Source organism: Podarcis erhardii (assembly GCF_964252035.2).
Source record: "Podarcis erhardii genome assembly, chromosome: 10".
NCBI classification, from domain to species: domain Eukaryota; kingdom Metazoa; phylum Chordata; class Lepidosauria; order Squamata; family Lacertidae; genus Podarcis; species Podarcis erhardii.
The window spans coordinates 5,313,568-5,326,357 of NC_138500.1; the positions used below are offsets into that span (position 1 = coordinate 5,313,568).

General features: G+C 46.4%; 1 protein-coding gene across 1 annotated transcript in view; it reads left to right on the forward strand.

Annotated features, from left to right (window-relative positions):
• Window positions 1-12,790, forward strand: part of STRIP2 (striatin interacting protein 2) — a 69,479-nt gene that overhangs the window by 2,587 nt on the left and 54,102 nt on the right. The window lies entirely within an intron of this gene.

Consider the following 12,790-nt stretch of genomic DNA (forward strand, 5'->3'; position numbering starts at 1 on the left):
TTGAGGGACGCGGGTGACGCTGTGGGTTAAACCACGGAGCCTAGGACTTGCCAATCAGAAGGTCGGCAGTTCGGATCCCCGCGATGGGGTGAGCTCCCGTTGCTCGGTCCCAGCTCCTGCCAACCTAGCAGTTCAAAAGCACGTCAAAGTGCAAGTAGATAAATAGGTACCGCTCCAGTGGGAAGGTAAACGGCGTTCCCGTGCGCTGCTCTGGTTCGCCAGAAGCGGCTTAGTCATGCTGGCCACATGACCCGGAAGCTGTACACCCAACTCTATCTGTTGATGGATGGCCATCCTGACTCGGCCCCAGACACACTGACCAGATGTTTGGAAGCTGTGGCTGGATGGTTACGTGGGAGCCAGTTGAAGCTAAATCCTTCGAAGACAGAGGTCCTATGGCTGGGACGGGATGATATGGGATTGGGGGGACAACTCCCATCTCTTGTGGTGGCGCCATTAGTGCCAGCACCGTGCGTTAAGAGTTTGGGTGTAATCTTTGACACCTCCCTTTCCACGGAGGCGCAGATTGCAGCTGTAACAAAGGCGGCATTTTTCCAACTCCGCCAAGCTAAGCAGTTGGCTTCTTACCTCTCTCGCCCTGACCTAGCCACTGTGATCCATGCGACTGTCACCTCCAGACTGAAACTCCAGCGGGTGCAGAATGACGCGGTGAGGCTCCTTATGGGGTCCTTGCCGTGGGATCACATTCACCCGGTGCTATACCAGCTGCATTGGCTCCCAGTGGAGTACAGGATCAGATTTAAGGTGCTGGTTTTAAAGCCCTATATGGCCTAGGACCCTCGTACCTACGGGACCGCCTCTCCTGGTATGTCCCACAGAGAAACCTACGGTCTTCAAATAAAAACATCTTGAAGGTCCCAGGCCACAGAGAGGTTAGGCTGGCCTCAACCACAGCCAGGGCCTTTTCGGCCGTGGCCCCGATCTGGTGGAACGCTCTGTCACAAAGAGACTAGGGCCCTGCGGGACTTGACATCTTTCCGCAGGGCCTGCAAGGCAGAGCTGTTCCACCAGGCCTTTGGCCAAGCCACAGTCTGACCCCCTCCTTCGGCAATCTTCGCAGAGCTCTGGCCCAATGGTTGCCAGTGGTTTGTTTTGAATTACTTTTATAATGAATGATTTTAGAGTGTTGTGTTGTACTGTTTTACTGTTGTTAGCCGCCCTGAGCCCGGCTTCGGCTGGGGAGGGCGGGATATAAATGAAATTATTTATTATTATTATTATTATTATTATTATTATTATTATTATTATTATGCTGGCTCCCTTGGCCAGTAAAGCGAGATGAGCGCCGCAACCCCAGAGTCGTCCACGACTGGACCTAATGGTCAGGGGTCCCTTTACATCCTTATTGGCCAAATTTTGCTGGCTCCAGCTGGAATGATAGATGTTCTTTGCCTTTGGGGAAATACTCCCCAGTTGCTAATGATTTTTAGAATTGATTTATTGGTTTATCGATTGCTAATGCGTTGCTTGCATACTTGTGCGCTGGGCAGAGTATTGTGGGAAACAAACTGCTGGACCCGTGCCATCGCCACGGCTCTCGTGAAAGGAAAACTGTCTCTGAAAACCTCCACCTTCTTTGGTCCCATCCACCACTAGTGGCCCCCCACTAAGGTTGACAATGTGCCCTCTGCCTGAAAAGGTCTTCCAACACCTGCTACTCAGAGGTAAGCCCCATTGAATTCAGCAGAGATTGCTCCCATGAAAGTGCATGCAGGTGGTTACTAACCTTTGACTCCTATCATATCCAAGTTCTTTACTCCTCCAAATTTAATTACTCCGTTTCTCCTGCCCGTGCCAAGTTCCCCCCTTTTTAATCCACTAACCTTTCCTTTGTTGCTGGCTCTGTTTGGCGTGAAAGCTCCTGTAGTTTTCACAGAGCCTGGAAAACAAAGACCTCACTATTTCAGCGTGTGCCTGCTTATATTCTGGCTTTCTTCAGATCGTATAAATCTCTTATGAAAGTATGCGCCTGCTTCTGAAAATCGGACAAAGGAACTGCAGCCGTGCTTCCTCTTAGCCTCAAAAGTGCCTTTTGGTGGATCAGGCCAAAGGCCCCTCTATCCTGGAGCCGGTGGGAGCTGGACCACAAAGAAGGCTGATTGCCAAAGAATTTATGCTTTTGAATTCTGGTGCTGGAGGAGACGCTTGAGAGTCCCATGGACTGCAAGAAGATCAAACCTGTTTAGGGAACCTTTTAATGTTTAACAGACTATTGTATTTTAATATTTTGTTGGAAGCCGCCCAGAGTGGCTGGGGAAACCCAGGCAGATGGACGGGGTATAAATAATAAATTCTTCTTCTTCTTCTTCTTCTTCTTCTTCTTCTTCTTCTTCTTCTTCTTCTTCTTCTTTTTCTTACCTATTCATTCTGAAGGAAATCAGCCCTGAGTGCTCACTGGAAGGACAGATCCTGAAGCTGAGGCTCCAAGACTTTGGCCACCTCATTTGAAGAGAAGACTCCCTGGGAAAGACCCTGATGTTGGGAAAGATGGAGGGCACAAGGAGAAGGGGATGACAGAGGACGAGATGGTGGGACAGTGTTCTCGAAGAGACCAGCATGAGTTTGACCAAACTGCAGGAGGCAGTGGAAGACAGAAGTGCCTGGCATGCTCTGGTCCAGGGGGTCACGAAGAGTCGGACACGGCTAAACGACTAAACAACAACAACAACAACACCTACCCACTCTGGGCAGCTTCCAACATAAAAAACATAATAAAACATTTTAAAACACCCTGTGTAGGGCTGTCTTAAGATGGCTCAGGAGTCGGTTAACTCCAACATTTCTCCAGTGAAAATAGGGATGTGCTAATGAAAAGCAAAGGTCCGTATAGTTCAAGCTACGGTTTCCTCAGTAGTGATGTATGGAAGCAACAGCTGGACCATCAAGAAGGCTGGTTGCCGAAAAATGGATGCTTTTGAATTCTGGTGCTGGAGGAGACAACAACAATCTTGGAGCCAACCCTATATCTTCAGATAGAAGCTCTCCCCCTGTTATCTGTCTCCAGAGGAGGATTGGTAAATCGTGAAGTGCAGGAGCTCATCATGGCAGCCCCCCCAGGAATAGTGCATGGCCATGCTTGCTGTGTTGCTAGGTATAAATCCAAAATGGCAGCAGATCCCATAATGCCCAGCTTAATAGGATCAGTTGATAGGCATAATATCTGGGTTCTGATCTGTGAGGAAGCTCATTGGGAAACGTGTTCAAAATTAGCCAGGTGCAAGGTGTGTTTGGACCTGGCTTTTGACCACTTGTGACCAAGTAATAGTAATTCTTCTTCTTCTTCTTCTTCTTCTTATTTAATTATGCCTCGCCCATCTGGTTGGGTTTCTCCACCATCTGGGGATCATTGAATGTGGACTGTTTTCACACAATAATACCCTGTCCTGTAGAATTCTGCACAATTTGGAATGAATTTCTGGAACCAAATTCCTTTTTCTGCACAGCCTGAGCTGGAGCCGTCGCCATTAAGGAAAAGAGGTTGGAATAGGCCAATATATATGTGGATTCTCCATGGATCAAGTGACTTTCCTCCTTAAATCCTCAAAGTTCTTAACCTACCTAGTTCAAGGTTCTCTTCTGAACTATCCAGATGTTTAACTGAAAAATCAATCCGAGTCAGTCCATCATTTGAAAAAATAAGCCTTAAGAAAGTGAATTTGATCAGTCACGTTCCTGAACCTAGCAAAGGGATTATGTGACAAGCTAGGTTTCTTCGCCAGATCCCAAACATACAGCATTTGGCAAATGTGAAATAATTTGAAATTTGAAATACTTTATTGTCACTTGTACAGCTTGTATGCAGTGAGAATTCACGAGCACCCCCCACTCAGCTCTCTTAGTCTTAATTCCCCTCGTTTACTGATGCCCACCCACCAAACCCAAAAGTCAGTTGCCCTGTTGTTATCTTTTCATTCAGCAGCCTAACAGCCCAGGGATAGAAGCTGTTCTTTACCCTGTTGGTGTGACTAATCATACTTCTATATCTTCTGCCTGAGGGCAGGAGACCAAGAAAGTGCCGGGCAGGGTGTGAATCATCCCTGAGAATTTTCCTCACTATCCTGAGGCAACGTTCTTCCGCTATTTCACCCAGCAGATTCACGGGACAGCCCATAATATCTTGTGCTGTATTCACCACCCTCTGTAGGCTCTTCCTATCAGATGATGTCAAACCAGCGTCCCACACCGTGATGCAGTAGGAAAGGACACTTTCTATTGTGGACCGGTAGAAGGAGATCATCAGATGTTGATTGACATTGTTATTCCGCAAGACTCTGAGAAGATGGAGTCTCTGCTGGGCTTTCTTAACCACCTGGGTTGTATTTATTTTCCAAGTAAGGTCTTCACTGAGATAAACTCCCAACAGATGACATCATTTTTCTTGTTGTAACAGGGCTATGAAGTTATTCCAAACACTCTTGTTCCATCTAGTCTGTACCTGATAACTGCTTTATATGAGCATCTAAATCTGCTTTCACCAAACTAGTGCCATCTAGAGATTTTGGAATACAGCTCCCATCAGCCCCGGTTGTAGTGCAAAACATCTGGGAGGAACCAGGTTGATGAAGGGTGATCGAAACTCTTCTTTAAATGTCACTGCTAAGTTGTGGGTGAACATATCAGACAACACAGCGATTCTTCAAACAGCTCTTGTTTATTCACAGGCCAGAACAGAACTGAACTGAAGGGTTCAGCCAGCCTGCTTATATAGAGCTCAACTACAAAGCAACAGTAACAACTTTCTCTAACTATCCAATCACTGAACGTCACTTTAAATCCCTTATTTGCATATGCGGACCTGAGTGGAAACTATCTACAGTATCCCCCTGCTGGCCCAGGGTGAGAACTTCAGTACATAACAGTCACCTAAGCTGGTGCCATGATGAAACAAAAACCGAGAAAGGCCTTTAAATATTCCTGTTTGTGTTTGCGAAGGCAGAGGGCATAATCCTTCAGGAATTTCTTCCTGCGCAAATCTCATTGAAATAAATTGGAGCTGCTGGTGCAGGAAAACCTTTTCTGGCCAATTGTTCCCCAAAACAAGAAGATGTTTTGGATGACCCTGCTTCGAGGCGGTGAAGCAGTAGATTTGAGTTTTCTGCTCTGCAGATTCTGAGCCGGGGTTTTTCGGAAAGAGCTTCAGCCTGAGCTGTCTCCTGGAACAACCACAGCGAAGCTTAGCTGAATGAATTTGCAAAGAAGCCTTGCTGTGACTTCTGTTAGGATTTAGCCAGACGCGACCCAAAAAGTTCTACAAAGTCTGAAGCGAGCGAAGAAACAAAACCCACCAGAATTTTTAGATTAAAGCAGCACACTTTGCAACACAGCTCAGATCTGTTGCTGGTGAATTTAGCCCTTTGTAAATCACGTTGCCGTACTTTGGAAAGTGTTTGCTGCTGCTGGGCGGCTGCAACTGCCAAGGACGTTGTTTAGGAAACTTCAATGAAGGTCAAAGTGGGAAGAATTTTACTGGATTTAGGAGATTAGTTCTCAAGTGGAAAGAAGCTGAGCTTTAAAAAACGGGGCTTTCTTGTTCAATTGGTGTGTTTCTCCCTAATTGTGAGAGAGTTTGTGTGTGTTTATTTGGCGTTGCATCTATCTCGCCTGTTGCAGCACACTGCAAATACAGCTTGATGCAACCATAATCTGTCATGGAGGTTCCAGTCAATTAACTCTCCCTTTCTCCTTGCAATTGTTAACGGAAAAATCTGAGGGCTCCCTTGGACAAAAACAAAGACACCAACCAGGATAACTTGGAGCAAAACAGCAGCCTGTAGGCTTGGCCTTTATTGATCTGTTGCAACAGGGTGCTCCCCTCACCTGCAGGAGAGGAGGAGGACCCAGAAAAATGGCGCGCAAGGCCTTATAAAGACTTTTGAAATTGCCACCCTGTAGATCAAGACCACCCCCAGAAACATCATACATACATCACAGAAGGGGTGTAACCTAAGACCACCCCTCAGATACATCACACCTACATCACAGAAAAGGTGGTCTAAAACAGAAATTTGAATGTTGTTTTTCTCCTGTCCTTGTTTATCTCCAGGTTACTTGATTGGATTTCCTGGGGAGCCTGGCCAGTCTTTTGTAATGATAAATACTTAGTTCCTGGGCCAGGTCACCGGCTCACACCCTATTCAAACACAGACATACCCTTAAGACAGGATTTGTGAAGGGAAAGACAATGGGGAGGCTTTTCCAGTTTGACCTTGCAGAGAAAACATTTGCTCAGTTTAGGAATCAAAATGGTTCCAGGTCGGTCTTCCTGTGCTGATCTATGTATGTGCTTGGTTGGTACACTTATGAACATTACCATATATCTAAGACCATAAAATTCCTATCACACAATGATTGGCCTTTGTCTGTTCAAATGGACAGGATCGGGCTGCTAAAAAAAAAGCGCCACGGCCGACAAATCCATCTTGCCATTCAAAATGCAGCCAGAGTTTCCACCTTTCCCGAAATTGCCTCCGCCCTGCATTCGTTGGGGGTGAGCAAACGCCGACATGATGGGGCTTGTTAATTAACTGAGCCCTCGGTTGTCTTTAATACCCCCAAAACTCACTTTGTCAGCAAATCTGTGTGCTGCCTTCTCCCTCCCTGCCGCCTGCCTATGTCTTAAGTGTTGATTCTTTGCTGCGTGTTATGCAACCAAAGCTTTCTCGCAAAATATTTGGCTGCAAATCAAGGACCCGACTTGATCTGAAACCGTGTGTGTGAAATTCAGGGAGATGGTGGCGGCCACGATCTTTCTGCAGTAACCGGTGGCCTGTGCAGATGATGGCACTGCGGCCCTTTGGATAAAGCTCCTTTCCCCTTTTTCACGGGTGTAATAAGTAACCAAACTCCTTGGCCACCTTTCTTCGCGCAGTGGATGGACGTCCGTCCAGAGGCTGCGCTCAAAGGCTGAGTTTGGATGGCGGTTCTTTGTGCGCAGGCTTTGTGAGAATCCTTGGACCTGGAGGAGGCGCGTAGGAAACTGCCCAGTCAGGGCTGGCCGAAGACATTTTGGCGCCTGAGGCAAACCACAAAACGACATCTCCTTCACACTGAGGGAAGAAGGGGTGAGTGAAGGGCCACATCGGGAACAAGGAGGCAATAATAATAATACAGTCATACCTTGGGTTGAATGTGCTTCGGGTTGAGAGCTTTTGGGTTGCACTCCGCGGCAACCCAGAAGTAACAGAGTGCATTACTTTTGGGTTTCGCCGCTCGTGCATGCGCAGACACTCCAAATGACCTCACAAGCATGCGCGGAAGCTGTAAAATGTGGCCCGCGCACGTGCAGACGCGCCGTCGCATCTTACGTTCTATTCAGGATGCGAACGAGGCTCTGGAACGGATCCCGTTCGCATCCCGAAGTACCACTGTAATAATAATTTATTATTTATACCCCACCCATCTGGCTGGGTTTCCCCAGCCACTCTGGGCGGCTCCCGAAAGAATATTAAAAACACAATACAGCATCAAACATTTTAAAACTTCCCTAAATGAGGCCACCTTCAGATGTTTTTTAAAAGTAAGATAGTTGCTTATTTCCTTGACATCTGCTGGGAGGGCGCCACCACCGAGAAGGCCCTCTGCCTGGTTCCCTGTAACCTCACTTCTCACAGTGAGGGAACTGCCAGAAGGCCCTCGGAGCTGGACCTCCGTGTCCGGGCAGAACGATGGAGGTGGAGACGCTCCTTCAGGGCTACTGGACTGAGGCCGTTTAGGGCTTTCAAGGTCAGCACCAACACTTTGAATTGTGCTTGGAAATGTCCTGGGAGCCAATGCAGATCTCTCAGGATAAAGATAAGCATTGGGATCTGGTGCCCCTGTGGATCCTGCTGCCTGAGGCACTTGCCTCATCTTGCTTCATGGTTGGGTCTCCACCCCCATTGTTCTGCCCAGACACTGAGGTCCAGCTCCGAGGGCCTTCTGGCATTTCCCTCCCTGCGAGAAGCCAAGTTACAGGGAACCAGGCAGAGGGCCTTCTTGGTGGTGGCGCCCGCCCTGTGGAACGCCCTCCCATCAGATATCAAAGAGAAAAATAACTACCAAACTTTTAGAATACATTTGAAGGCAGCCCTGTTTAGGGAAGCTTTTAATGTTTAATAGGTTATTGTATTTTAGTGTTTTGTTGGAAGCCACCCAGAGTGGCTGGGGAAGCCCAGCCAGATGGGCGGGGTATAAATAATAAAATTATTATTATCAGTTACCAAAAAGATAACTGCTAAGATTTGTGCGATGAAAGGCACAGAACCAGCAAAGCAATTTGATGCAGCCTGGCGGGACTTTATAGCTTACGTTTCAAACACCGAACCTGCACAACTCCTTATCTGCACCCTAGAGGAAAAGCCGTCCCAAGCATCCAAATTAGAATGAATAATCTGTGCACATGGTTAAAGATCTGAAGAGAGAACAAGTTTTTGGGGGGAGGGAGGAAGGGGGGGGAATTAGAAGAAATGAGTAGGGACAAAAGTATATACCGTTATGTATAACTAATAGGAGGATGAGTTTGATGCATGTTATTGTTAGATTTTCGACTGAATGATTATTATTTTTTTGGTAAGTTATTCGACATCCCTGGATGAAAGTGTGATCATAAAGAATGGGGAAATATCTAACTATCCATCCATCCATCTATCTATCTATCTATCTATCTATCTATCTATCTATCTATATCTATCCATCTATCTATCTATCTATCTATCTATCTATCTATCTATCTATCTATTCTAATCTATCTATCTATCTATCTATCTATCTATCTATCTATCTATCCATCCATCCATCCATCTATCTATATCTATCTATATCTATCTATATCTATCTATCTATCTATCTATCTATCATCTATCTATCTATCTATGTATCTATCTATCCATCTTTTTATATCTATCTATCTATCTATCTATCTATCTATCTATCTATCATCTATCTATCATCTATCTATCTAATCTGCACCCTAGAAAGAAATATGGCTCTTCTAAATTATGTGCTAGTTTAATATACATACGTAGAATTGTATTTCCTATTTCTCTGTAGAATCGCAGAATTGTAGAGTTGGAAGGGACCCTGTGGTCATCTAGTCCAACCCCCTGGAATGCAGGAATCTCAGTTAAATCATCCATGACAGTAGGCCATCCGACCTCTGCTTAAAAACCTCTGAGGAAGGAGAGTCCAACACTTTCTGAGAGTTCTTACTGCTGAGTCCGGAATCTCCTTCATTGCAACTTGAATCCATCAGTTCTGGTCCTCCACTCTGGAACGGGAGAAAAAGCTCTCTCCCTCTTTCATATAACAGCCCTGGAGATATTGGAAGGTGGCTATCCTATCTCCTCTCAGTCTCCTCTTTTCCAGGCTAAATATACCCAGCTCATTCAACCGTTCCTCATCAGGCTTGGTTTCCAGACCCCTGATTATAATTTTTTTAATTTATTTAATCATTTTTTCAATACAAACAACAACCGCAAAAGACACACACAACAAAAACCATAATAACACTAATAACATAATTTGACAATTCAGATTTGAATACACTGATATACCTACGACTACACCTTTTTAACAATATTCCCCCCCCAACTTCCCACCACTATCCACCTTATCGCTTAAGTATTCCTTCCAGAGTTCTTCATATTTATCCATTCTTAATTTGCATCGACATGCAATTTGTTCATGTGTAGCTAATCTGTCCATATTATCAATCCATGTGCTCAATGGAATCTTTTCGCGGCTCTTCCAATTCATCAAAACAAGTTTTTTTGCTTCTAATATAGCACGGTACATCCATTTTATTTTTTTTACCCCTTGTAATCTCCCACGTTTCCGGAATATAATTCAATTCCCCTAAATAACAATTTATTTTTTCTCCCTTGCGTGTCTTCCAGCTTGTCAGTATCCTTCTTCAGTTGTGGCACCGCATCCTTCTGACGACTTTCCGTGCTGTAGTGTTAAAATTTTAAAAAGAAGGAAAGAAATGCAGTTTTATAACGCTTTCGTATCTGAGGCATTTTTATGCACCCAGGCGGCGAGGCTTTCTTCAGTAGAATTCAGTAAGAGCTACTTGGTGTGATTTATTCTGATGGCCTTCCTTTCGAAGATGCTTCCTTGCTCTCCGCACCTCCAGGATTATATTAACCAGTTTGAATCCCTTGACGTCTGCGTAATCTCACAGAATTCAGGCAACGCGTGTCTGCTCCCTTCCAATTATTTTCAGGTTGTGTGTTTTATCTCCGAAAGAGAGAACGGACAGCAGGCTTGTCCTTCAATTAATCTGGGTCTGAGAGAAAAGCAGGAGGGGATACAGAATCCGGCCCCTGGCCATAAAACAGAGCGAGGCTGCATATATCCATAGCTGTCAACCGTCCCTTATTTGGCGGGACAGTCCCTTATCCCAGCGCCGTGTCCCGCTGCTGCCCCTTATTGATGATGTCCCTTAAATTTCCCGGTTTTCAGAGGAAGCAGCTCCTCTCCCTCCCTCCCTCCCTCCCTGCCGGCCAGGGAGGAGGGAGGCTCCAACTGGGTTGCTTGGCTGCATTGCTCACCCAATAAGGAGTCTGAGAACGACTGGGGGGTGGAGCTTGCATGCCTTGTGCCAATCAAATCGGCCGCGTTGCCTGGGGACTCGCCTTTGCTCAGCGCTTCCCAGCGGAGAGGGGACGGTGGTTTCCCTTGCTGCATCCCCTTTGCCGGGTTGCTGCGCTGTGGGAACCACCGCTTGAGGCTTTGTTTGGCTGCTGGCTGGGCTTTCTGCCTTTGGCTCGGAGGGGCTCAGAAGTCGAACATACCTGTGCTCTGAAAATCCCTTATTTTGGCTGCTGATCCCTTATTTCCGAGGCTGCTGCTCCCTTATTTTCAAATCTGTAAGTTGACAGCTATGCCTATATCACTCATTAAGGACTAGAGACCTGCAACCCAAGATTTGGTACTTGCCTGTGATCAGAATCAGCGACCGGCTTCTAAAATTCGGGAATGTGAGAATAAAGACCCGGCGGTCAGTAATCACAATTTGACCCTTTGAACCGGCACCTTCTGTCACTGTTATTCCAGAGCTGCGAGTTCGAGTTCCGCATCCCTGAGTGGCTTCGGGCCAATTGCTCTCTTTACTGTTTGGCTTCCAAAATGAGGATAGCAGCTTCCCTGCAAATGGTGAGGGGATACAGACAAGGCTTGAGCAGACCTCGGAGGTGCAGTAGAAATAAACCGTTGTTGTTTGTTTTTTTAAAGGATGGAAGTCAATAGCTAATGGTTGAAAGCCCTTCAGTGAGTGGCACTCCTTCTCCTCTCCCCTATTCCAAGAATTGTTTGTGCCCCAGTAATATTCTATGGGGGAAAGGGCCCTGACAGTAGCCTAAGGGGACGCTGTCCCATGTAGGTCATAGCTTAACCAGCGGCCATCATTTAAAGGCTAATGGGTGCTATGAATGGAGTTAGAAATTTGCTCCAGCCTAAACTCAGTTCCAACCCACAAAGATCCTGACAACACGATCCCTTTGGGACATGTCTAGCAGAAGTCAGGAAAGATCGACGTCCCTCCCATCCTGCTCTCCCAAGCCACGATCTTCACTGGCTCGACTTTGCTGAAAATAATAATAATAATAATAATAATAATAATAATAATAATAATAATAAATAATTTATACCCTACCCATCTGCACTAAATATTAAAAACTTCCCCAAACAGGGTTGCCTTCAGATGTCTTTTAAAAATAAGAAGCTGCTTATTTCCTTGACACCTGATCAGAGGGCGTTCCACAGGGTGGGTGCCACCACCGAGAAGGCCCTCTGCCTGGTTCCCTGTAACCTCACTTCTTGCAATGAGGGAACCACCAGAAAGCCTTCAGATCTGGACCTCAGTGTCCGGGCTGGACGATGGGGGTGGAGACGCTCCTTCAGGGTTACTGGACCTGTTGGTTTCTGTGTGTTGCCACTGTGCAGTGCTTGGAGTCACAAGACTCTGTTTTGCATTCCAGAGATTCCAGGCTGTTGGAATTCTCACGGAAGACAGGAGACGGATGTGATGTTACTGGTTCCCTGTTCCTTTGTTTTTCAGTTGCTCTCTGCTTTCACAGAGAGAGCATGTATATTTCTTTTCTGTCTGCGTAGTTAGAAATCAAACGCTCTTTGCAATGTAGCTCATACTATCTCGGCTCCTTCCCTGCGTGTTGGATACTCTGCGTAATGGGGGAACGTGCTTGGAGCCTCATCAAAAGCTCTGGTCGTTAATCACGTCGGAGGACTCAACTGGAAGAGGCGCTTGGTCGAATGCAAATCGGACAGGACCGAGGTCTCTGAACTCCCTTGGTCCTCCAGAAGGAGAAGAGGGAGGACTGGTTGTGCAGAAACTAGTCTACTGCACAAAGATAAGACCCCTCAGATGTTTCTCCATAAATGAATGCGGCCTTTGGGGTGAAAAAGTGTTCCCACCCCCCGTGGTGTTAGGACTATTGTACCCAAGGCTACTGCTCTGTAGGGACTGAATCTTGTGGTTGAAAACTGCTTTTTTGAGGGTGTTGGGCGATTCTCAGCCTCCGCCAACCATTGGCTGAGCTGCTCTGATGTCATGGAAGGCTTCAAACTTGATCCATGCTGTTGCAATGAGGGGGAAATGGGTGCTGGTTTTTGCTAGGGGACAGTATTTTTTTGTAACAGGGATGGAGGTGGCCATGTGCTGCAAGGGGGCAGAAAAGGAGATGGGGGGGCTGAGGGGTTTGAGGCAGAGTCCCACAAAGGACCTAGCAATGAGCAACAGGGTCTTTGTGGTGGTTGGGTCACTATCCCAGTA